The 23,196-nt window shown below is 38.9% G+C and overlaps 2 protein-coding genes across 5 annotated transcripts in view; both read left to right on the top strand.

Annotated features, from left to right (window-relative positions):
- Window positions 1-23,196, top strand: part of LOC145979334 (retinol-binding protein pinta-like) — a 194,336-nt gene that overhangs the window by 68,609 nt on the left and 102,531 nt on the right. The window lies entirely within an intron of this gene.
- The window catches only part of LOC145979333 (retinol-binding protein pinta-like), a 125,253-nt gene that overhangs the window by 63,863 nt on the left and 38,194 nt on the right, over window positions 1-23,196 (top strand). Inside the window, exon 1 of one of the 4 annotated variants that reach the window (XM_083112191.1) lies at window positions 14,940-15,030. The exons of the other annotated variants lie outside the window; for them this stretch is intronic. The gene's annotated coding sequence lies outside the window, so the exon portion shown is untranslated. Of the gene's footprint in view, window positions 1-14,939; window positions 15,031-23,196 lie in introns of those variants that run through there. 4 annotated transcript variants of the gene reach the window in all.

The raw sequence follows: 23,196 nt of genomic DNA, 5'->3' as shown, positions 1-23,196 counted from the left end.
AAAAATATTGCAATCAGTGTAATAAAAATATATCTAGTTCTCATTGGGCTAGGCACCGGCATATTTGCAACCGTAAGAAAAGCAGAAAGGCCACAAAAATGTGCCCAAGATGCCATAAAATATTAAGCAAGGCATATTACAAATGGCATAGGTGTAATTCCTATGTACAGTCATCAGCATTGCCCCCGCAACCATCTACATCTGGTCTGAAAAGAAAGCACGAAGCACCTGTTAATGCTGGACCTGCAAAGCAGCCACGCTATGCACCTATCCATAGCAGTTTTAATGGCCAATTAAGAGATTACCGGTTTGTATCAGAGCCAAGATGTGGCATTGAGAATTTTTTGAACAATATAAATCCTGATCTGCAGGCAATTCTTAATGCACAAAATGGCTCTTATAAGCTCTCCCTCAAATTGTTTGTACAATATAAGAAACCAAATGGCACAAAATTTACACAGCCCCACATAACAGAAACTGTACCGGTATATTCAAATGTAAATTTAGACAGAATAATAAGCAGATTGATAGATCAATTAAATATCAAACACTCTGAATTTGCAGCAAAAGAGTCTGGATGGAGCCTATGCGGTTCATCACACAAGTTATATGTTAATATTTCTGAATTCTGCCCATTACAAGGTTCTACATATCTGCCATTACCTGCCAATATTAAAAACAGAAGAGCCGTGGTTAATATAAAAAATAATGACCAGAAATGCTTTTTGTGGTGTATTTTAGCTGCTTTGTTTCCAGTTTCAAGGCATCCTGAGAGAATAAATTATTACAAACAACATGAACATGATTTTGATGATGCAATGGAGGATTTAGAATATCCAATGTCTGTCCAGAATATTGATAAATTTGAAAAAAGGGCCAAGCATATCAATGGCAAACAATTATCTATTAATGTTTTTATTTGTTCTACTGGCCATGGCAATTGCTTGATAGCACCTCTCAGAATCAGTACACTTGATGATGAATCTGCTATTCCGATTGATCTGCTCTTAATTGAAGGGGATGGCACATATCATTACACTCTGATACACAGTCTTGAAGCTTTAGTGAGAAAACAACAAGGCAAATCCAATACAATATTCAAGTTGTGCAGAAGATGTTTAACTGAATTTGATGGTAAAAAAATAATAAATGGGGTTCGGGAAGTGAATGCAGAAATTGCAAAAAATAAGTTAATTGAGCATCTGAAATACTGTGGGAATCATAAACCTGTTCATATGGTGATGCCCAATCCAAGTGAAAATTGCAAATTCAAAAAGTATGAAGCCTCGTTGGAACACCCAGTATATATTGTCTGTGATTTTGAATCGAACGTCAAACCTTTTGCATTCTGCAATCCAGATCCCGAAGAATCTTCAAGTACACCATACCAACAACATGAACCTTCCAGTTTTTGTTATACAGTTATACGGGATGGTGTAGCTAGTGAGCCGTGCTTATACATGGGACCAGATGCCATCAAAATATTTGCACATAGAATAGAAAATGAGTGCCGTGACATAGCATCTAACATCTTATTAAAATCAAAGCCCATGTTGCCTTTAACAGAGGAAGAGATTGAAGATTTCAACAATGCAGAAAAATGCCCGGTATGTGATTCTGAATTTTCAGATACAAATATCAAGGTGAAACACCATTCTCATACAGATGGTCGATATAAACAGGCCCTGTGTAATAGCTGCAATATTCAGATCAAGAGACCAAAATTTGTCCCCATATTTTGCCATGGAGCATCCAATTATGATTTCCATCATCTGATCAGGTACGAGGGGTTTGACAAGCAGAATTTAAATATTTTAGCTGAAAATGATGAGAAATATATATCTATTAGCAAGATAATTAAAGTTGATGGTGTTCCTATTCACATAAGATTTCTTGATTCTTACAGAATTCTGTCCGCTAGCCTGGCTACATTGGCCAGTCAATTATCTGATGATCAATTCAAAATCACACGTGCTATGTTTCCAAATCAGGACCTGAAATTAATTAGGCGGAAGGGTGTATATCCATATGACTATGTTACAGATTTTTCTAAATTTGATGAGTGTTCCCTGCCACCACAAGAAGAGTTTTACAGCAAAATCAGAGGATCTGGAATCACTGATGATGATTATCACCATGCCCAGTTGATGTGGAATAATTTAAAATGCCAGACATTTGGTGATTATCACATGGCATATTTAAAACTTGATGTCACTCTCTTAGCTGATATATTGCAGGCATTCAGAAAATCTTCCATGCAAAATTATAAACTGGACCCAATATATTTTTACAGTGCCCCGGGCCTAGCATGGGCCGCAATGTTTTTCAACACTAAAATGCAATTGGATCTGATCCACGATCAAGATACGTATCTGTTTATGGAGAAATGTATAAGAGGGGGGATGGTGCAATGTTCCCAGAGATATGCCAGAGCAAATAACAAGCATATTATGCTGCCTGATTATGATCCAGCACGGCCATCAAATTATATAGTGTATGTAGATGCAAACAGCCTCTATGGTCATGCCATGATGCAAAAACTACCATATGCAGGGCTTGAATGGGTTGAAGATTTCAACATTGAGGATCTTAAGGATTTTGATGACAGTGACTATGGTCTATTCTTAGAGGTTGATCTGAAAATTCCTGATGATTTACACAACACATTTTCTGATCTGCCCCCAATTCCCGAGGTTCAGTGCTCACCTGGCTCTAAACAGAAGAAGCTCATGATGACCCTGGAGCCAAAACAGGATTATGTCATATATTACAAAAACCTCCAGTTCCTGATGAAACATGGTGTCCAAGTAACCAAAGTTGGCAAAGTTTTGAGGTTCAGGCACTCAGAATGGTTGAAACCATACATTGATACAAACACGGAGCTTCGAACATCTGCAAAGAGCCAATTTGATAAGGCCTTGTTTAAATTGATGGTGAATTCTGTCTATGGCAAAACAATTGAAAATGTCAGAAAACATACCGATGTTAAAATAATTACTGACCCCAGCCGGAGCAAAAAATTGGTTGCAAAGCCCAACTTCAATTACAGAAGAATTTATGATGAACACATGGCACTTTTCAACATGAAGAAAACAAAGATCAAATTTGATAAACCTATTTATGTAGGGGCTGTGATATTGGAATTGTCCAAATTACATATGTTAATATTATATTATGATGTGCTGAAATCTTTTTATGGTGATCGTGTAAAATTATTGTACATGGACACGGATAGTTTTATTCTTGATATTAAAACAGAAGATGTTTATCAAGATATGTCACAGCCTGAATTGTTTCAATACTTTGATACCAGTGAACATACAAAGATTCAACCCCACAACAAAAAGGTGCCTGGCAAGTTAAAAGATGAGACACTTGGTGATGTTATTGTGAAATTTGCTGGGTTAAGTGCCAAGATGTATAGTTTTAAAACATGTAGTGCTGTTGTCAAAAAAGCCAAGGGCATTGGCAGAGTAACTGTTGAAAAAGATCTTGAATTTGAAGATTATGAAAATTGCATAAAATCATGTAGCGCAATCAAAACATCAGAAAATAGAATTCAGAGTGAGGATCACTTATTGACTTCAAATATTGTAAGAAAAGTGGCCCTGGACCCACATGATGATAAGAGATGCATTTTATCATGTGGCATACATACTTTGCCATGGGGGCATTGTGATTTGAGAAGTGGCAAACAATGCCCAATTACAGAGCATGATTTGAAATAAATAAACATGCCTATGAACTTATTTGGGTTCAAAAAACAGGCTATTATGGAGCTGCCGACACCACAACCCTCTCCTGATATGCTGTCTAAACTAAGTGGCTTGTTAATTATTCATCTGAACAGCATACTTACAGATGTTGATGATGAAACAGGTAAAACATTGTACATATTTAACAATAATTTAAATCATTACCAATTACCTGTAGGTGGGCAATTGCAATTTATTACAACCCCTGAGGGTGATGTCAAGATTTCAGTAGGGAGAAATATTTATAGAATTAAGCACTCAAACATGATTTCTGGCACTGTATATACTGTTTCTGCTGGTGACTGCTTATATATTGAGGTCCCTGGATCCTATGACAAGCTTATACCCTTTTTTATAGAATTAAGAATCAGATACTCTATAATAAATAACCATTAAAACAAAAATGCCTAATGATATATTTGGCCATACAAGGCATGAAGATCACAGTGATGAGATTCTTATGCTTGATGTCAGAGTCAAGAAATTAAGAAGTGATTTACAAGCTTTACAAACCACACTCAATGCCAGTCTTCAATTAGAAATTACAAATTTACAATCACAATGCATGGACCCTCTTCTTAAAATTGATTCCGAACTCAAATTGTTGCTTCAGAAATATACTGATCTGGCAACATTAGATAATTTTCAAAGTTTGGAAGAGGCTGTAGCAGCTCTTCAAGCCAAATTTAAGACCCAGGCCACCAATTCTGAGCAATTGAAACAACAATTGGAAGAGCAGATAAATAATGTCCAGGCACAGCTCCAAACAATTGTCAAAAGCATAAAATCACAAGAAGATTTTGATCTAGTGATTTCCACTCTAAAAGAACAGATTCAATCCCTCCAAATACCTAATCTGGATCCTCTGCACAATGCCATAGCCGAGGTTAAAGAAAAAATTGAGACACTTGAAAATTTTATGAACAATTTGCCATCTTCTGATGCTTTGAATGCAATAACTCGGAGTGTAGCAAATATTAAGCTGCAACTTGAAACATATGAAGATTTTGGAAAAATTCAAAGTACCATAACCCATCTTGAAGGTACAATAGCAGCAGTGCAAAGTGATTTGGCAAATGTACAAGAATCTCGCCTGCCTGGGATTGTAGATACTCTTGTCAGTGTCCAGCAACAAATCACAAAGCTTGAAAACCTCAACACTGAATCTGAACTATCTCATTTTCATCACTTGATAGATGATATCCAAACAAAACTTGAAATTTTACAACAATCCACACCCACTCAGGCAGATATAGCCCTGCTCCAAAATGCTATGCAAAATGTGGCTGATGCTTCTGAATTAAACAATGTGAAATTGGCACTTGAATTTTTGCAAAATACAGTATCAAATCTTCCTACATCACAGGAACTTAAAAATATTAAGAGAGCTGTGAATAGGATATTGAAATCAGAAGATATCAAGAATATCCAAGCAGAGATCAAACATCTCACTCAGACAGTGGCCACTCTTCCAACCAATCAACATATTAATGAACTGCATGCCCTGTTTGAGGATATCAGAAGACAGGTCCATGATCTTACTGCTCAAAATTCAAAATTGGCAGTTGTTGAAAATTTGCAACAAATTGTAGCTAATATCAAGCAGCAGCTAGGGACCATGGAATCCAATCAAGCAAATGCTCTGTCTGTTTTTGCCACGCAGCTTCAAGAGATTGTGCAACAATACAAGAAACTTATTGTGGACATAAAAATCAAGCCAGGCTATGATGATGTTGTTAGGACCATCAATGAGCACCTTGAATCTGTAACAAGCAGATTGCTTACAGCAGAAAAAGAAATAACAGGCATAATCGAGAATCCAAAACATACAGTAATTCTTGAATTGTACAGCATCCCCAACAAAGAATATGATTCACCATTTACACCAGGTGGCAAAATATATATGCTGTCCCCTGCACAATTTTATTACCAGTTTTTTGTTGGGGGCACATTGAGACCAATCAAGATCAAATATTGGCATCAGCCACAGGCACACCACTACCCCACCTTATCAATAACAAATGCTGACAACAAAGTGAAAATCACCAGTGTAGAATTAGAGGATTTTACAGACCCCAATACATTAGAAACAGCCTATGTTGAAGATGATGGCTCTCTGGAATTTAAAATACAAATAGGGGACAAATTATATTTAGAAAATCCTGCAGTCTCAGCTGCTGAACACCCCATAGTTGCAATATTCTTGTTTTCATACCATGTCTAGACAAATTATTGTTGATGAATTACACAGACAAGCCAGACATAATTTTAAGAGACTGCCAGTAGTCACAAAGGGCATAGATGATTTATGGCAGAGCGACTTGATTGAGTTGTCAAGTGGACAGTTGAAAAACTTAGACAAAATCAACAAGGGCTACAAGTATCTACTCACTGTAATAGACACATTTTCAAAATTTGCCTGGGCTGTGCCACTCAAATCCAAGACTGGAAAATGTGTTACAGAAGCCATCAGGACAATCATCAATCATTCAGGAAGATCACCGCGCTATTTGCAAACAGATAATGGCAAAGAATTTTATAATTCAGTGTTTCAACAATTTATTAAAAGCCAAGCAATAAAACATTACTCGAGTTACAGTGATCTCAAAGCCTCAATTGTAGAGAGATTCAACAAAACCCTAAAAAATCTTATGTATAAACAATTTACACTTCAAGGTAATTATAAATGGATTAATATTCTTCCAGAACTTCTACATAAATATAACAACTCTGTCCATTCCACAATCAACATGAAACCCTCTGAAGTAACTTCATCTGATGAACAAAAATTGATCAGCACTGTTTATTATCCTAGATACCAGCCAACAACAAGAAGGGCCAAATACAGGGTGGGTGATCAAGTAAGAATCAGCAAATATAAGCACTTATTCAAAAGAGGCTTTACAAGAAACTGGAGCACCGAATTATTTACAGTGGTTCAAGTTAAACCCGGGACCCTTAACACATATATAATAAAAGATCACCGAGGAGAAATTCTCAAAGGCAGATTCTATGAAGAAGAACTCAGCAAAACTAAACAGCCTGACACATATCTCATAGAAAAAATCATCCGCAGAAAAGGCAACAAGTTACTTGTCAAATGGCTGGGTCATCCGGAAAACAGCTGGATCGATGCAGACAAAGTGATAATATGAGCACCTGGGATGTTATAAAAAGGCTGCCAGAACCTGAACAACAGAATAAGAGAAATGGCAACTTGCTGCCTGATAATATTAGGTGTCTTATTGTTGGGCCATCTGCTTGTGGTAAAACTACACTAATGGTTGATAATTTTTTATTGGCACCCAACTGGTTAGACTGGAAAAACAGGCACTTGTATGTTTTCTCTAAGAGCTTGGAACAATTAAAATATCAGCAGCTGATGAAGCTATATGATGGATTGGATATTGCCACTTTTGAATCAGATGTTAAGCCACTTCATGAATGTCTCGATAATTCTGTTGTTGTGTTTGATGACATTATACTGGATAATCAAAACAAGGTTAGAAATTTCTTTACACAGGGCCGACACAAAAACATTGATTGCTTCTACCTGGCACAGACTTTTTCAAAAATACCGAAGCAGCTGATCCGAGACAACAGCAATTTTATATGTGTGTTTTATCAAGATCATACCAACCTCAAACACATACATGATGAATATGTAGGTGGGGACTTGAGCTACAATGATTTTTCCAAGTTTTGCAGCAGGTGCTGGAACCAGGACAGTTATGGGTTTGTCACAATTGATATGACAAGAACACCCAGTAGCGGCAAATACAGAAGTAAAATCAACGATTTTCTAGACGTTGAGACGTATATAAATAACCATGAAAAGGCCAATCATTGATGATCTTAAGTTAAGAGATTATCTTGTAAAAAGATTCAAGGGATGGAAATCAGAGAACCGGGGAATTTATGAAAAACACAAACAAACAGAACAGCCTGTAATTGATGCTATTAATAATTTAGGTAAGAATATCAAAACTGTTACAGAGCAAAATCAAGATTTGATCACAGAGCTTGTGCCTGTAGCTGCAAGGAACATATTAGATTATCCATTCACCCCACTTTCCAGTATTCATACACCTAGTCCTGTTGCTCCTAGAAGAATTGAAGCTACACAGGATCCTATTGAATTGGGTCTTCTTGCTCAAAAATATTTAACCACACCTAAAGACAACAAAGATGAGGTCTTTGGCTTATATGCTGACACAGAGCTTGACGGTAGCATCATTCATAGAATTGGCAATTTCAGAGTAACATTTATGGGAGATGATCTGATTGTATATTCAGAATCTCGTCTCGGAGAAAAAGGTGCTTTTGTTAAATATCCCGGCACACCTGGGTTGTGGGAACTGATGACTAGGAAAAGGCCTGGCAGCTATACAGAGCAAGATTATGAGTATTACAAAGAAATATTAATAAAATCAGATGCTCTATACCAGAACAATGATCCCACACAAAAAAGGGTTAAGTCTAGCAGTGTGGCAAAATACAATAATTTAATCAAGCCCATATGGTCACAGATCAAGACTGGCAGTGGAATCAAACAATACAACACCCTGCCTAAAGAATTTGTGTGGGTTGATGATGTCAGGAAACTTGTAGATAGGTTATTGGTGATAGCTGGGGAGGAAAATGCTGGGAACCACAATTTTTACAATGAAAAAGTTGGAATTATGGACATGATAAGCACAAAATTGTCTAATTTTATAGTGAATGACCCTAAGGGGATTGGATATCTCATAAAAATTATTAATACTCTACCACCTAAATTTTGGAATATTTCTGAGGGTCGGGGACTGGTTAATGACATTATAAACAAGCTGCCATTTGAACTACATATTCCAGGCTATCAGTATTGTGGTCCAGGCACAAAATTGGATCATAGATTAAACAGAGGGGATCCTGGTGTAAATCCCCTAGATGCTGCTTGTAGAGACCATGACATAGCATACAACACACATACTGATCTTGACAAGAGACATGTTGCAGACAAGAAATTAGAAGAGGCTGCATTTGGTAGATTTGTAAGCAAAGATGCTTCTTTAAGTGAAAAAATAGCAGCATTGGGAACCACCATAGCTATGAGCACCAAACAAAAACTGGGGTGGGGGTTGTGAATATGTATATAATAAACCTACAATGAAGGCCAAGGGTGTTATGTATCAAATACCTTATGCAGGTCTTAAATCTCTTAAAACTATTGATAGTCTTTTGACCAAAAAGCAGCGCAAGAAAAAAAGCTCTTGTCTTGCAAAGGGCCATGGTATGAAATTGTTGCTTAGTACCCCCCAATTAAAAAAATTACAGCAATCAAGAAAAAAATCACATGTGGGGGGTTTCATATTTACCATCCCTGCCATCTTAGCTGCTCTCGGGGCTGTTGGGAGCTTGGCTGGGGGATCAGCTGCCATAGCAAAAACAGTAATAGATGCCAAGAAAAATAGGGCAGAATTAGATGAGCAGAGGCGCCATAACCTGGCCATGGAGAAACAAGGCAAAGGTGTTAAGAGAGCCATGAATAAGTTTAAAAAAAACAAGAGCCGCTTACAAACCAAGATATTGAAGCTTTAATCAAGCCACTGGGCATCAAAAATTTTAGAGGTGTGTACATGTCTGATTCTTTACCGGAACAACCACTCAACAAAGAGTGTGGCATTGTTAATTTGGATGAGTACAAAAATCAGGGCACTCACTGGATTTGTTATCTTAAATATTTAAACAATGAGGCATTTGTGTTTGATTCATTTGGAGGTGTTCCACCTGAAAATTTAGTACAATATCTAAAATCAGCTAATCTTTATTACAATAATGCCCGTGTTCAAAACTTCAAAGATGTTAATTGCGGACATTTGTGTTTATCTGTTCTCAGATATATGTCTCAAATAAATAAACCATCAATTGAAAATTTTCAAAAGGCCCTGTGGTATCTGAAACATCATGGGGGTATTCCATCTCACCAGCCAAAATTCAATATTGAAACTCAAATTGCATGATGACATAGTGTATCCCAAAACAATAGCTCTCAGAGCATTTTATGGCATGTTCTTGATCCCTAATATTACACACCACAACAACAAAATTGCAGTAGGGGATCAAAAAATTGTCATCACTCCAGGGCAATATAATCTGTCCACTCTAAATGCTCAATTACCCAGAGGTGTAGTGTTAAGTCAAAATTCTGTCACTCACAGAGTAGAGATGGTATCTGCTACAGAAACAGTGGATCTGGGTACTATAGGAGAGCTGTTAGGCTTTGAGAACAACACAAAACTTGAAGCAGCCATCAAACACACTGCTATTAATATACCTAAATTCTTAGCCATAGAGACTCTGAATATTCACTGTAATGTGGCTGAGGGTATGATCACCAAATCAAATGGCATAGGCACTCACAAACAAACCGGCATCATTGCAACATTCAAACCTAATTCCGAATTCATGGAGCCAATCATCTACAATCCATCCCCAACATTATATTTTCCTGTGTGCCATAATAGAATAGATTACATTGAATTGATGGTCACTAATGAAAAAGAAGAATTAGTTGATTTTGCTGGAGCCACAACAACTGCTATCATAGAGATTAACATTTAAATAAAAATACATACAATGGAAAATATTGAGAGTTATGAGCTACAATCATTCCCCCCAAACAGGAGGACCTTTGCAAATTTAAATCAACCCAACACAGAGATTGAGGTTGATCTTGATGTAGGGGATGGATTTATACACCCCCACAGAGCAGATCTATACATCAAATTTGATGTTGTAAACCTCGATGGAACAGATTATCCGGCAAATTCAAATATAAGATTGGTAGATAATTTTGTGCCGCATCTGTTCTCTGAAATTGAGATCAGAAAACATGGCGTTGTTATAAACAGAGTGGATTATCCCGGCATTACCTCCACAGCTTTGGCCACTCTAAAATTATCCAAAACCGAAGCTTCATACTACAAAATAGGGGGATTTGAAGCTGGTGATAAAATATTAACCAAGAGCCACACAGTGCTGTTCCCCATGCGCCTGTTGCCAGGATTCTTCTCGGATTACAAAGAAATTATGTGGAAGGGCGGGTTAAGAATTACATTTAGAAGAGCTGCAAATGATAACAATGCTTTGATGAGGTACAGCACATTAAACCCTACAGGGGAAGCTCTGCCTAATACCTTACCAGATGCAGGAAAATGCATTATTCAGACTATGGAGCTAAGAATTCCTGTTGTTGAATATGAGGCCAGCTATGCTCTTAAACACAAAGCAGATATAGTAAAAAATCCACAGATTCCTCTGCAATTTTATACATATCAATCTGTACAGAAGCCCGCATCTGGCACATATTATGAGTTTGATGCTACAAACTCATTCTCCAGCATACAATACGACATGCCTGATTTTGTAGTGGTACTGTTTCAGACTGGAAGACACAACAATCAGGAAAAAAATTCAAGCAAATTTGATAGCTGCAACATCAAGAACATATATCTTAAAAATGGCAGAAATGAGGTATTCCCTAGAGAAAATTATAATTTTGAGATGTCCAAGGATGATTTTCTTAAATTATATGAGGCTTTTTCGGCTTTCAAGCGTGTCACTACTGGCAGTACTGATATGTATTACTCACCAGATGAATTCAAAACACAGAGACCCATGTTTGTAATCAACACTTCAAAAAGAAAACAAGTTGTGGTTAATGACAGAACAAACATTAAAATTATCTGTGAATTCCACGAGGCATTACCCGACGACACCATATGTAGTGTCATTCTCATAGGTGAAAAATCATATGTTTATGATGTAAGAAATGAGCGGGTCACAGAGCAATTCTAGAGGCCCGATTCAAACACAGAAACCCCTTGATTACAAAGCAATAATACCAACACTTTGCTGTCAGAGAGGCCCCAGACACTCTACCAGCTTTGAAACCTCAACTGTATTATCAGCTAGCAGTGAATATCTTATGTGTGGGCAGTTGTATATATTTCAATCTTTTATCAGGACTCAAACCCAAAGCCCCTGATTACAATGCAACAATATTAATACTTCTCAATATGGAATATGCCCACATTTTACTGGGTTCTGAGACCCTTATACAGACAAAATTGGATTTTGAACTGCCATAATATTTTCTAAGTCTTTGCCTAGGCTCATATTATCAGAATAGAATTGCTTTCAGCATGAAGGGGGTGCAGTTCATTGCCACTGTGTGAAAATATGTATTTTTATCTCAATAATCTTTGTTACACTTTTACATGTTGCAGACATGTTACATTTTTTCCCCTGTCGCACAGAAAGATTAATGGCCCCTTCAGTGAATCGTACAGAAAAATCATTAATGTTCCCTTCTAGCGTGTAGATTTTATCTCTTGCGTGCCGGCAAGACATGCAAACAATTAATTATATTTGCCCGCTTTTCCCCCTATTGTATGGCTGAGCGGGTGGTTCCCAATAGAGAATAATTTTGCTCTGTTGAACAACACTTTTTACCAGGTTTAAGATCTGGGAGTTGTATATCAACTAGGAATAATTATTCTCAAAATCTCACGTGTGGAGATATTATTTTGCCACACATATTTCAATCTCTCAGGACTCAAACCCGAGCCTCCCGATTACAAGACAACAATATTAACATTTTGCCATCAGGAGAGGCTTCACATTTTATCAGGATTCAAACCCGAGCCTCCCGATTACAAGACAACAATATTAACATTTTGCCATCAGGAGAGGCTTCACATTTTATCAGGATTCAAACCCGAGCCTCCCGATTACAAGGCAATAAAAACCATGCACCACACTCCACTGGGCCTCAGAACCCAGTAGCTATAAGCTTTATATTAATATACATGGCAGAATCAATCTGACACACTATAAGCAATAAGATCATATGGGAACTTGGCATAGTTTTAAGTATAAGCAAATCTGTCTGAGGGGCTTCACCCTTTCTACACTAGAATTCAAAATTCTTAAAATTAAGAGCATATCACACTGGAAGAATTGGGGTATAGGCCCCTCTTGGCATTGTTTTAAGTGTAAGCAAATCGGATTGTTCAATCAAATAGCCTCTCCTTTTCTACACTTGTAAGTGGTCCTCATCCTATATACTTTTATACTACTCAAGCCATTTCCCGAAGTCAGGATTGGGACGGGAATTTTTTTTTCCCGATCTTGGTTCCGACTTTTCGGGATCCCGCACACACCTAAATCTTACAGAAGAAGCAGAATAAAAATGGCAACCACACTAGCCTTATCTCCTCTCTCCCATCTCGAATGTGCAGTAGTGCTTTCCACACCAAAAGCGCCGACTCGTTGTCATCAGACTCGACGCGGTATTATCTTTGTAATTGATACACAACAGTATATTTGTAAACGATAAGAAAATCGATTGTTGAGTCAAAGTTGGACTGACTGAAAAGTGTTGAGTTGAAAAAAAAATCTTTATTGCGATAGTTAGAATCTAGCCACCGCATTGCATTCGTCAAGTTTATTGACGAACCACGAACAAACACTGGTAGTATTTCGCAGATGAGATTCGCAACGCCCTCCCGGTTCTCTGTATTGTCCCCCTCCAACCGGAGCAAATTTTCTGGAAAAACAAAACAAAACAAAATGATTTACGTACCAGGGTTGCCCCCAGGTACTCATTAATTTGAGGCTGGGTGAATCCCAGAGCTGCTATATGCGGGACAAACGCAGGAAAGAACTCAGACCTTAGATCACGCACGCGGGAGATCCGGGAATATTGCATGTATATCTTTTAAAAATCCAATCATATATCACAGACCTACAACGGTAAACATATGAAGTTAAGCCTTCATTTCCTTCCTAATACTTGTTACATTTAAGATACGTTTAAGAGACAGAGAGAGAGAGAGAGAGAGAGAGAGAGAGAGAGAGAGAGAGAGAGTTTTCATAAAATATAACACTAATATAAAATTAGTGTAGCATTTTCTAAAGTATAACTGGGGTGGAGCGAGATATCCTTTTGTGCTTAATAGTATTGAAATGGCGTAACAAGTCTCATTATTTATTTTATATAGTTTGATGTTTTACTTAGGAATATATTGATTTTCAATTTCCCGTTGCTGCGTAATGAGAGGGGGGCAGGCGGCAAAATGACTAGCACCGGCCCTGGATAAGACTTTGGTACATACATGCTCTGCAAATACGTTTAGGTGTGTTCAAGCTGGTTACATATTATTGAAGAGTCACAGAATGAGAATTTTTAGCAAATGACATGGATAGCGTATTTTCGCCGACATAAGTGAAGACACATGACCGCTCTTTCCATACGCAGTAGCTATAATCGTCTCGCTCGTGCTTTTTGTTTACGTACACAAAATGCAAGCGAAGCAGAAGATCGGGCTGCTTCGGTGTCGTTTTCGGGAGTCTACGTTAATTCACATATAACGTCACATCACGGTAACAAAGGGTAGGCACAATATTGTGTGAAGAAGAAAAAATAATAAAAGAAGGAAGGAAAATGACTAGCGTTGTAGCGTGTATTTTCTTCTTGCTCTGCGAGTTAGTGATCCAGATTTCCCTCCGTAAAAGAAAAAGAAAAAACATAGTTTACACGTGTTATTCAGCGCGTTAAATTACATACTTGAAGAGTTGTTACTATTACTGCTTGGAATTTGGTCGCGGCGCGAAACTATGAAGAATGATTATCGCCTTCGTTAAGAAATAACTGTTTTTTCTGCCAGTGTTTCAATAACTGTTTTTTCTGCCAGTGTTTCAACGTGTCTTGCAGTGTTTCCAACTTCTGATGTATAAGGTTCACTTGTGAATTCTTTCAAATTAAGGCCTCCTAGAATCTGAGAGATATCCACTTGCATTCCTGAATGTAAATCTAAGGCGTTCACATTATCTTCCCCTTTACCTGGTTGATCGAGAGTTGATGTTCGTGGTGCGTGAAGTTTCATCCTGACCGACGCTACCTTCTGTTCAAAGCGTTTTCCTTTCTTGACCCTTTCGATTGTGTAATGGTTCTTATCAAGTCGTTCGATTACTATGAAGGGACCTTCGTACTTGCCTGAAAACTCTTTGGACGTCTTCGATAAGCGTCGATCGTTCCACAAAAGTATTTGATCGCCTGATTTAAACGCTGCTTGAGAATAGTGAGGATCAAGCCATTCTGTGGCGTTTGAGGAGATTTTCTTGTGCAAATCGGCGCGAAAGCTTCATATGTTCCAACCGTTCATAATTGCTCACATGCTGAGGTGGGGTTTGAAAAATAGCATCCTATAAGGTGCGGATCAATAAATAGGTAGGTGAGTACCGTGCAGATAAATGTGGCGTGTTGTTGATAGCTGAGACTGTTGTTGGTAAGTAATCGGGTCAATTGGTGTGTTTGTCATTAATTTAGAATTTGATCATTCATTCCAGCGATTGTTGCGTTTTTTCAACTAAGCCAAGGCTCTGATAAAATCCTGGGCAGAAAAAGCTTAGTTCAATTTGGAATCTGTTGGCCAATTTTTTGAAAAAATCTGACGTTTGACCTGGAAGTTGGTCGACAATGATTTTTTCTCGAAAGCCAAATGGTAATATGATTCTCGTGTACAAGAAATCAGCTAAAATTGATGCGTGTTTGGAAAAATGTGTAGAGTAACTGCGGGAAATATTTGCCAGGCCCAAAACCTGGCATAAAGTCTTCTTGTTTGTTGTCGGATACGATTAATAGTTTCTAGCATCTTAGGTGTAATAGCACATCCTTTTTCGGATAAATGATGTCCAAGATAGACAATATCACGGTAACGGAATTTTGCCTTTTTAGGAGTCAATTTTAATCCTGCAAGCCTAAGTCTTTCAAAAGTGTGTCGCAATATCTTCAAGGAAGTGCGTACGTCGTCAGAGACTGTCAGGAGATCAACTGCATAAAAAAAAACAAATGGCGGTTGTCAACGACGTTCAGGGCTAAAATCGTTAACGCTGTTCTCGACGTGATAAATAATTGTGGGGTATAATTACAAGTGTAAGTCGCCACCTGCGGCACTTGAAAACTCACTTCTTCACGATACTATCTAGACAACAGTGAAATAAAACTACACGAAAATTCACGTCAATGCTCTAGAAACATTTCTAAGCGTATGTAATTTTTCATATTTTGAAATATCCAAGAGGTTTGAAAAACAATAACCCATTCGAATGCCAAAGGTCGAGCCGAGCTTTAAGGTGAAAATTGCGTGTAGAATTCGAAATTTCCAGAGCTTACGGAAATCGAACATTTCCCGTCCCGATCCCGTCCCGACCAAAAATATTCTGTCCCGCACACCCCTAATAAGATTGGACATGTGTGGGCGTTGGTATTTACAGAGGGAAATATATAGGCAAAAATATTCGCCCTACAAAGTAATGCAGTCCGATGCGAGGCAAACAACCGTAGCAGAAAAGTTTTATACTTTCTGGTTTTATCGTACAATTTTGTTCGGGGGGGGGGGCGGTACAATAATTTATTCAGGGACTGGTCATTCTACATATTTAATCACATTGGCGTGGTACTAAGCACAGGGGAGCACTTTACCTTTTTTTTTGTAAATAAAGGAATGGGCTTGTCCCCTGGTCAACCTCATTTCTTTTCAGGGAGAGGTGGCATGTCACGAGCCGAAATAAAATGCTGTTTAATCAAAAACGCCAGCAGTCCCCGGGTGACGAGATGTCGCCAGGGGGTCTTGATCGAGAGAGCGAAGCACGAAGTGTGTTGGGAGTGATAGTGTTAAGTCGGTCCGTTTAAGAGGTTTTGGCAAACCCACTGAGAACACCTTCGATGGACCGACACAGCGCAACGTCATGACTCAGCCAAGGAACCACGAAATAAACCAGGTACAGTTGTGACACTTTGGGTATAGCATTATCAGCGTTGAGTTAACTTACTGGCTCGTGCGTGATCATCTCCCCACTGGCTTGTATAGTCTCTATTAAATATTGGTAAACAGCGATAAACTTAAGTTATTCTGTTCCTCATATACATATCCTCTGGCAGCCAAGCAGTTTAAGCCGGCGAACGGCCTAAACGTAACATTATAGACAATACTTATTACAAGGATTATTCTTTTCAGCAATTTACAGGCTCTCAGTTACAGAAATTAATTGCCATTTATCATTCGGAATTATTCATTTGTGCATGGAAAATTTTCGAAATTTCCCGATGAGATCAAAATCTTGAATTGTACAAACTATTTCCCCTTCAAGTGATTGTAAGTGTACTTCTGGAATAATAACTGCCAATTTCAAGAAATTTCACACACATTTATGAAGAAAATATCAGAATTAACATCTTTTAAATAAGATCCTTTGAATTTTCTCGGCTGTTCGGAATTACAAAAAGATAAGAAAAAATCATTTCCGAAGTCGGTATTTGACCTTGCAGAATCACACCCCATCACACTGAATTAATACTTTAAATAAAAAATAAATAAAAAAATACATAGAACTGTTCATCAACGAAGTGATAGATGTTTTTTGGAACGGGAGGAAAGCGATTCCAGTTTCTTTTTAAATACTAACTTGAAGTCTGAACTTGTACACAAAACCAAAATATTTAATAATAATAATAATAATAACAAGAACAACGACAACAACAATAATAGTAAAGTTTCTTTGACTGAAGGGCAAGATATGCAATCTTATTCTGCCCCTGGAAAAAAATCCTGCGGGTGCACCTGAGTATTGTGATAATTTAATCCTTATGAAGTTGACACCTTGTAATTAATATCATGTTACAATTCTGAAACGAATGATTTGACAGTACCGTAGTGTACTTCACATTCCTGAGCTACCCTGAGCTTTGTAGACGACAGGATATTCATAGAATGTGTTGAGTACAGCAGTATGTATTTCCAGTAGTGAAGAGTAAAGAGCGAGGTTGTTGGCGTAAGAGAGATTTCACGGTCGGGACTTGGGGAGAGAAATTCGGGGTTTGAAGGAAGTAAAGTATCGTCGAGAGGGAGATGGAAGATCAATGATAAGAGAGCAGGGGACAGTTAAAGAGACTGTGTGGGTGTGTGTGAGATTGGACATTGAAGACTTATTGATCATCTCTTCAAGTACGAGACAGGTAATACCTTTCACTAATTATGTCATTGCCGATTCAGTCTTAAGGCGATGAGGTACAGTTACGCACCATGTGTGCATTTATTTCAATATTGTCGGAATGGTCACTGCTACTGAAGAAAAACGTGAGGGTACAAGTGATTGAGCACGTGTAAAATTTATTTTTATGCATACAATGTTTTACTACATATGAACATCTAATGATCTGTCATGTTGTCATGCTTATATTTGTGAATGCCTGTACGGAGCTTGTTCGATAAGACAAGTCTCCTAGTGAATGAACTTTATTCATCGCTCGAGAAATTAATTTTTATGTTCATTCACTTCCCTTCACCTATATACAAGCCAACACAGTAGAAATCTCGAAGCGATTTATATTTAATATGAATTTATGTTATGGATATCCATTACACACCAGTGAGGTATCCATCCACCTCTGTATTTCCTTTGCACGTACATTGAATATTCAAGTCTAGATATCCGTAGGATATGCAATTACAGAAATTCATGCTATTCCCATTCCTGCTTAGGAGGTATCCAATGCTGGTTTTCAACGGGATCTTCAATACTGAATATTCATGAAATATACGGTAATGTTCACTTTATTTAAAAAAAATGACAAAATTTAATTTCTGTGCAAAGATAAATTCATAGTGTCTATTCATTCAGCTATATGTTAGGATTCGAACTCTGTGATTCATTCTAAACCCCAAAATATCGCCCGAAGTCACTGCGCCATGTATTCGGTCAATGTGTGACCCATCTAGCTACAGACGAGGTGAATGTTCCTTCGCAACGAGTGTTTCTCTCGCTCGCCACTCCAGTTGCATTAAGGTAGTTGCGGTGCTTACACGCGATAGTAAAGAATAATCTTTAATTTGGTGCATTCTCTGCTAAACCTGGATATGTGCGTGATACCATTTTTGGATGTGTAGACGTGTGTGTACACGTGAGAGATATATCCTGAGAGGTGGTCATGTTATAAACTTGTGTGCGCACGAGATCATTGATATGCCTTAATATATTCCAGGAATTTTATTTTTGTATCAGTAGACCTAGTGTCCGGGTACTGAAACATCATTTGGCGCTCGAATCATCATTTGGCGCTCGATCGCCTTAATGGATTTCTCTCGTAAGGCGCAGTGTTGCTAACTCCTTACCCGAAAAAAATCACCAAGGTTGTGGCGCTTGTCGTAGCCTTTTATGATGTATATTTTGAGGGCAGAGTTGGCAACACTGTGGGTTTTTTACTGTAGCCTTTTATGGGGGGGGTCTATTGCCCTCTGTTTACATCTGGCAACACTACCGTAGATTGACAGTGTTGTTAACCTACTGGGTTTTTCACTGTAAATTTTCATCAAAGGGTCTGAGGGGTCCATGTATTTTTTATGTCTGGCAATACTGTTGGGGGCCTAGTGTTGGCGACACTGTGGGTTTTTACTGTAGCCTTTTATGAGGGGGGTCTATTGCCCCCTTTTTATATTTGGCAACTCTATTGGATGTTCTTTTTTTGAGGCTTGGGTTTTACCAACCCATCCGAAGAAAATTCCACTATGTGATTTTTTACTGGCTAAACTAACCTACAAATAGAAATTGGCAACACTGACGAGGCTCGAATTATTATTTGAGGCTCGAAATCATCATTTAATGCTCGTCGGTGTTGCCAACCCACTCTACAAAAATTCCACTATATGATATTTTGAAGCCTTTCACGGTGTATGTTAACCTCACAAGCAGTGTTGCCAACTCGGGGCGAGGCGTAGCCTTTTATGGTGTATGTTAACCCTACCAGCAGTGTTTCCAACTCGTCGTAGCTTTTCACGGTGTATAATTTTTACACGCGCGCGCGTGTATTGTGACGAATGCACTCTCCCATCCTTGAAGGATGAATGCACCTTATCGTAATTTTCCAACTGTGGGACCAAATGTTTATATATCGTGACCTTTGTAAACCTCTTTCGGGAACAATGTGTCGCACACACACACGCGCGCGCGCGTGCCTGTATTGTGACGCAAGCAAACAAAAAAAAAACTTTGCGTGTCATTACAAAAAAAAAAACTTTTACCGTATTCTTAAATAACTAACAAGAACAATGAATCTTTTTGGCTTCCGCAAACAGATCAACATGGAGACTGCACCGCCAAATTTCAATAACCTCTTACCTTCCGTGTTATCTAAACTCAATGGTTTACTGATTGTTCATCTCAACAGCATTTGGACGAAACTGAATGACGATGTGGGCAAGATGTTTTATGTTTTTAATAACAATTTACATTTCTACGAAATTCCGATCGACGGGAAACTTCAAATCACCGTGAATCCGGAAAACGCAGGCGAAATCAAAATTTCTACCGGCAAGAATATTTTTCGAATCAAGCACGACAAGATGCTTTCTAACATTACGTACGATGTTTCTGCAGGAGATTATCTTTACATGGAACTTCTCGGAGATTACGACAAACTCATTCCTCTTTTTGTAGAATTACGAATCGTCTATCCTATTATAAATAACCGTTAACCAAAAATGCCTAACGACATTTTCGGCAACACCAAGCGTGTAGACCACGCAGAAGAGATTCTCATGTTGGACATTCGAGTTAAGAAGTTGAGGACCGATTTGATCGCTTTGCAGGAGACGTTAAACAAAAGTTTAGAGTCGGAAATCGCTACGCTCCAAACGCAATGTCTCGACCCCATTCTGAAAATCGATTCCGAACTGAAAACGCTCATAAAAAATTATGTCGACGTACCTTCTTACGACAGCGTTCAAAATATACAGTTGAGCGTGGATTCGCTTCAAAATGATTTGGCCAAATTACAGCAATTTCAATCGAAAAATGAAGATTTGGAAAAACTGAGACTCGAAATCGAAGAACGAACTTCCGCAATAGAAAAGAATTTCTCTGAACTTCAAACCGTCGTGAACGATATAGATGCAGAACGCTTACATGTCGTCGTTTCCAAATTACAAGAAGAATTCACCAGCACGTTGGAAGAAATTAAATCCAAGTTGCAGACTTTGGAAGATACAATGACGAACCTACCATCGTCGGACGAACTGCAGGTCATCGGTAAAAGCGTCGCGAACATAAAAATTCAATTGGAGGCGTATCGAGATTTCGAACACATTCAAACCACCATCGCTACGCTTCAGGCGTCCTTGGAATTGATCAACGAAGAAATTAAAAATATTCACGCTGAAGCAAGAGCGTTGACGAGCATTCAAGACACGTTAAGCACGGTTCAGCAGAAGATCGAATATTTAGAAAATTTGAACGTCGAAACGAATCTCGCTCATTTTCATCACGTACTCGAAAACATACAGGGTGACTTGGAATCGTTACGGACGAGCGTGCCTTCGAGCGAAGATTTGGAAAAATTGAAAACGGCGGTGACGGCACTATCCGATTCGAACGACATCAAAAGTTCATTGAGCGATCTCGAGAGTAGGGTGGCTAATCTCCCCACCTCCAAAGAATTGCACGCTTTGAAAAGAAACATATCTCGAATGCTGAAACGACTAGAAACGGAAACGGCGAACGTGGAACAGATTCGAGACGAAATTAGTTCGCTGGTGTCGACGCTGCCCACTTCGCAGAGCGTCGCCGACCTTCACACGCAGTTTACAGAGATGCGAAGGATCGTGAACGATCTTACCGAGAAGAGCTCGAAATTGAATCAAGTCGAGAACCTTCAGATCATCGTCGTCAACATCAGAGATCAAGTTGGAGTGCTGGAATCCACGCAGGAATCGACGCTGGCCTCTTTCGGTGCCAAGTTGCAAGAACTCAACGAAAACTACAAGCAGTTGAACGTGGAAGTGAAAATCAAACCGTCGTTTTCTACCGTAACGGATACCATAATCGAGCATTTGCTGCCCATCGAAAATAAACTCGGACAAGTTCACAGTAATCTGCTCGGCGTCGACACTAAATTCGCTAAACTGCATTTTCTGCAAGCCATCGAAATCAACAGCGTTCCCAATCAACAGAGAATCTCCACGTTCGTCGAAGGTAACAAACTGTACATGTTGCATCCTTATCATCCGTACTACAAGTTTCTCCTCGATGGCACGATTCAGATAAACGAATTTTCGTACTGGTCTCACGGTAGAAAAGCTAGCGTTTCCACCATGACTTTGATATCGAATCGTGGTGTCCAGAAAGCAGGAAATATTCCTCTGGCACGTTGGAACGAAACGCGCAACATATATGAAATACACGAAGACGAAGATCTTACCGTTTTCGACGTGAGTGCCGGCGATAAGCTGATCATTCAAAACACGAGCGAAGTGCCACCCTCTTTGAATCCCATCACGCTTGTGCTTCTCTTGAAACGTAATCTCTAAAAAATGTCTAGGCAAGCCATCGTCGAAGAATTGCATAAACCTGCACGCCGTAACTACGAACGTTTGGCTGTGGTAACCAAGGGCATCGACGACCTCTGGCAAAGTGACCTCGTGGAGATGAGTAGCGGCAATTTGAAAAACGTGCATAAATTGAACAACGGCAACAAGTACCTTCTCACTGTCATAGACACGTTTTCGAAATTCGCATGGGCTCTACCTTTGAAGGCGAAAACGGGAACGTGCGTCACGGAAGCATTCAAATTAATTTTTCGCGAAAGCGGTGGCAGACGACCACGGTTTCTGCAAACGGACAACGGTAAAGAATTTTATAACGCTGTATTCCAAAAGTTTATTCAAAAACCCAAGATTCGACATTATTCGAGCTTCAGTCACATCAAAGCCAGCATCGTGGAAAGATTTAATCGAACCTTGAAAACACACATGTGGAAACGATTCACGCTTCGGGGAAATTACAAATGGGTCGACATCCTGCCGGAACTCGTCGACACTTATAATGATACGGTACACAGAACGATAGGCATGAAGCCAGTTGACGTTACCAAGTCTGACGAGCAGCGTTTAATTTCTACCGTTTACTGTCCAAAGTACACACCCACGACAAAAAAAGCTAAATACAAAATTGGAGACCAGGTGAGGATCAGCAAATTCAAACGCGCCTTCGAGAAGGGATTCACAAACAATTGGAGCACGGAACTTTTTACGGTGGTTCGAGTTCTACCCGGAAACCGACACACGTATATAATAAAAGATAGTATCGGCGAGATTTTGAAAGGAAGATTTTACGAAGAGGAACTCTCTAAAACGAAACACCCCGACACGTACCTCATCGAGAAAGTATTGCGTAGGAAAGGTGACAAACTGTTTGTCAAATGGCTAGGACTTCCGGAAAAGAGTTGGATCGACGCGAACGAAGTGATCTTGTGAGTACGTGGAACGTGGTGAAGCGTCTACCGGATCCGGAAAGTCAAACGAGAAAAAAAAAGAACGGCAAGTTGCTTCCCGACAGCATCCGC

The sequence above is a fragment of the Lepisma saccharinum genome, chromosome 26, assembly GCF_977018435.1.
Source record: "Lepisma saccharinum chromosome 26, izLepSacc3.1, whole genome shotgun sequence".
In the NCBI taxonomy this organism is placed as follows: Eukaryota; Metazoa; Arthropoda; class Insecta; order Zygentoma; family Lepismatidae; genus Lepisma; species Lepisma saccharinum.
The sequence above is the reverse complement of the archived record's forward strand: the minus strand, read 5'-3'. Positions and strand labels throughout refer to the sequence as shown.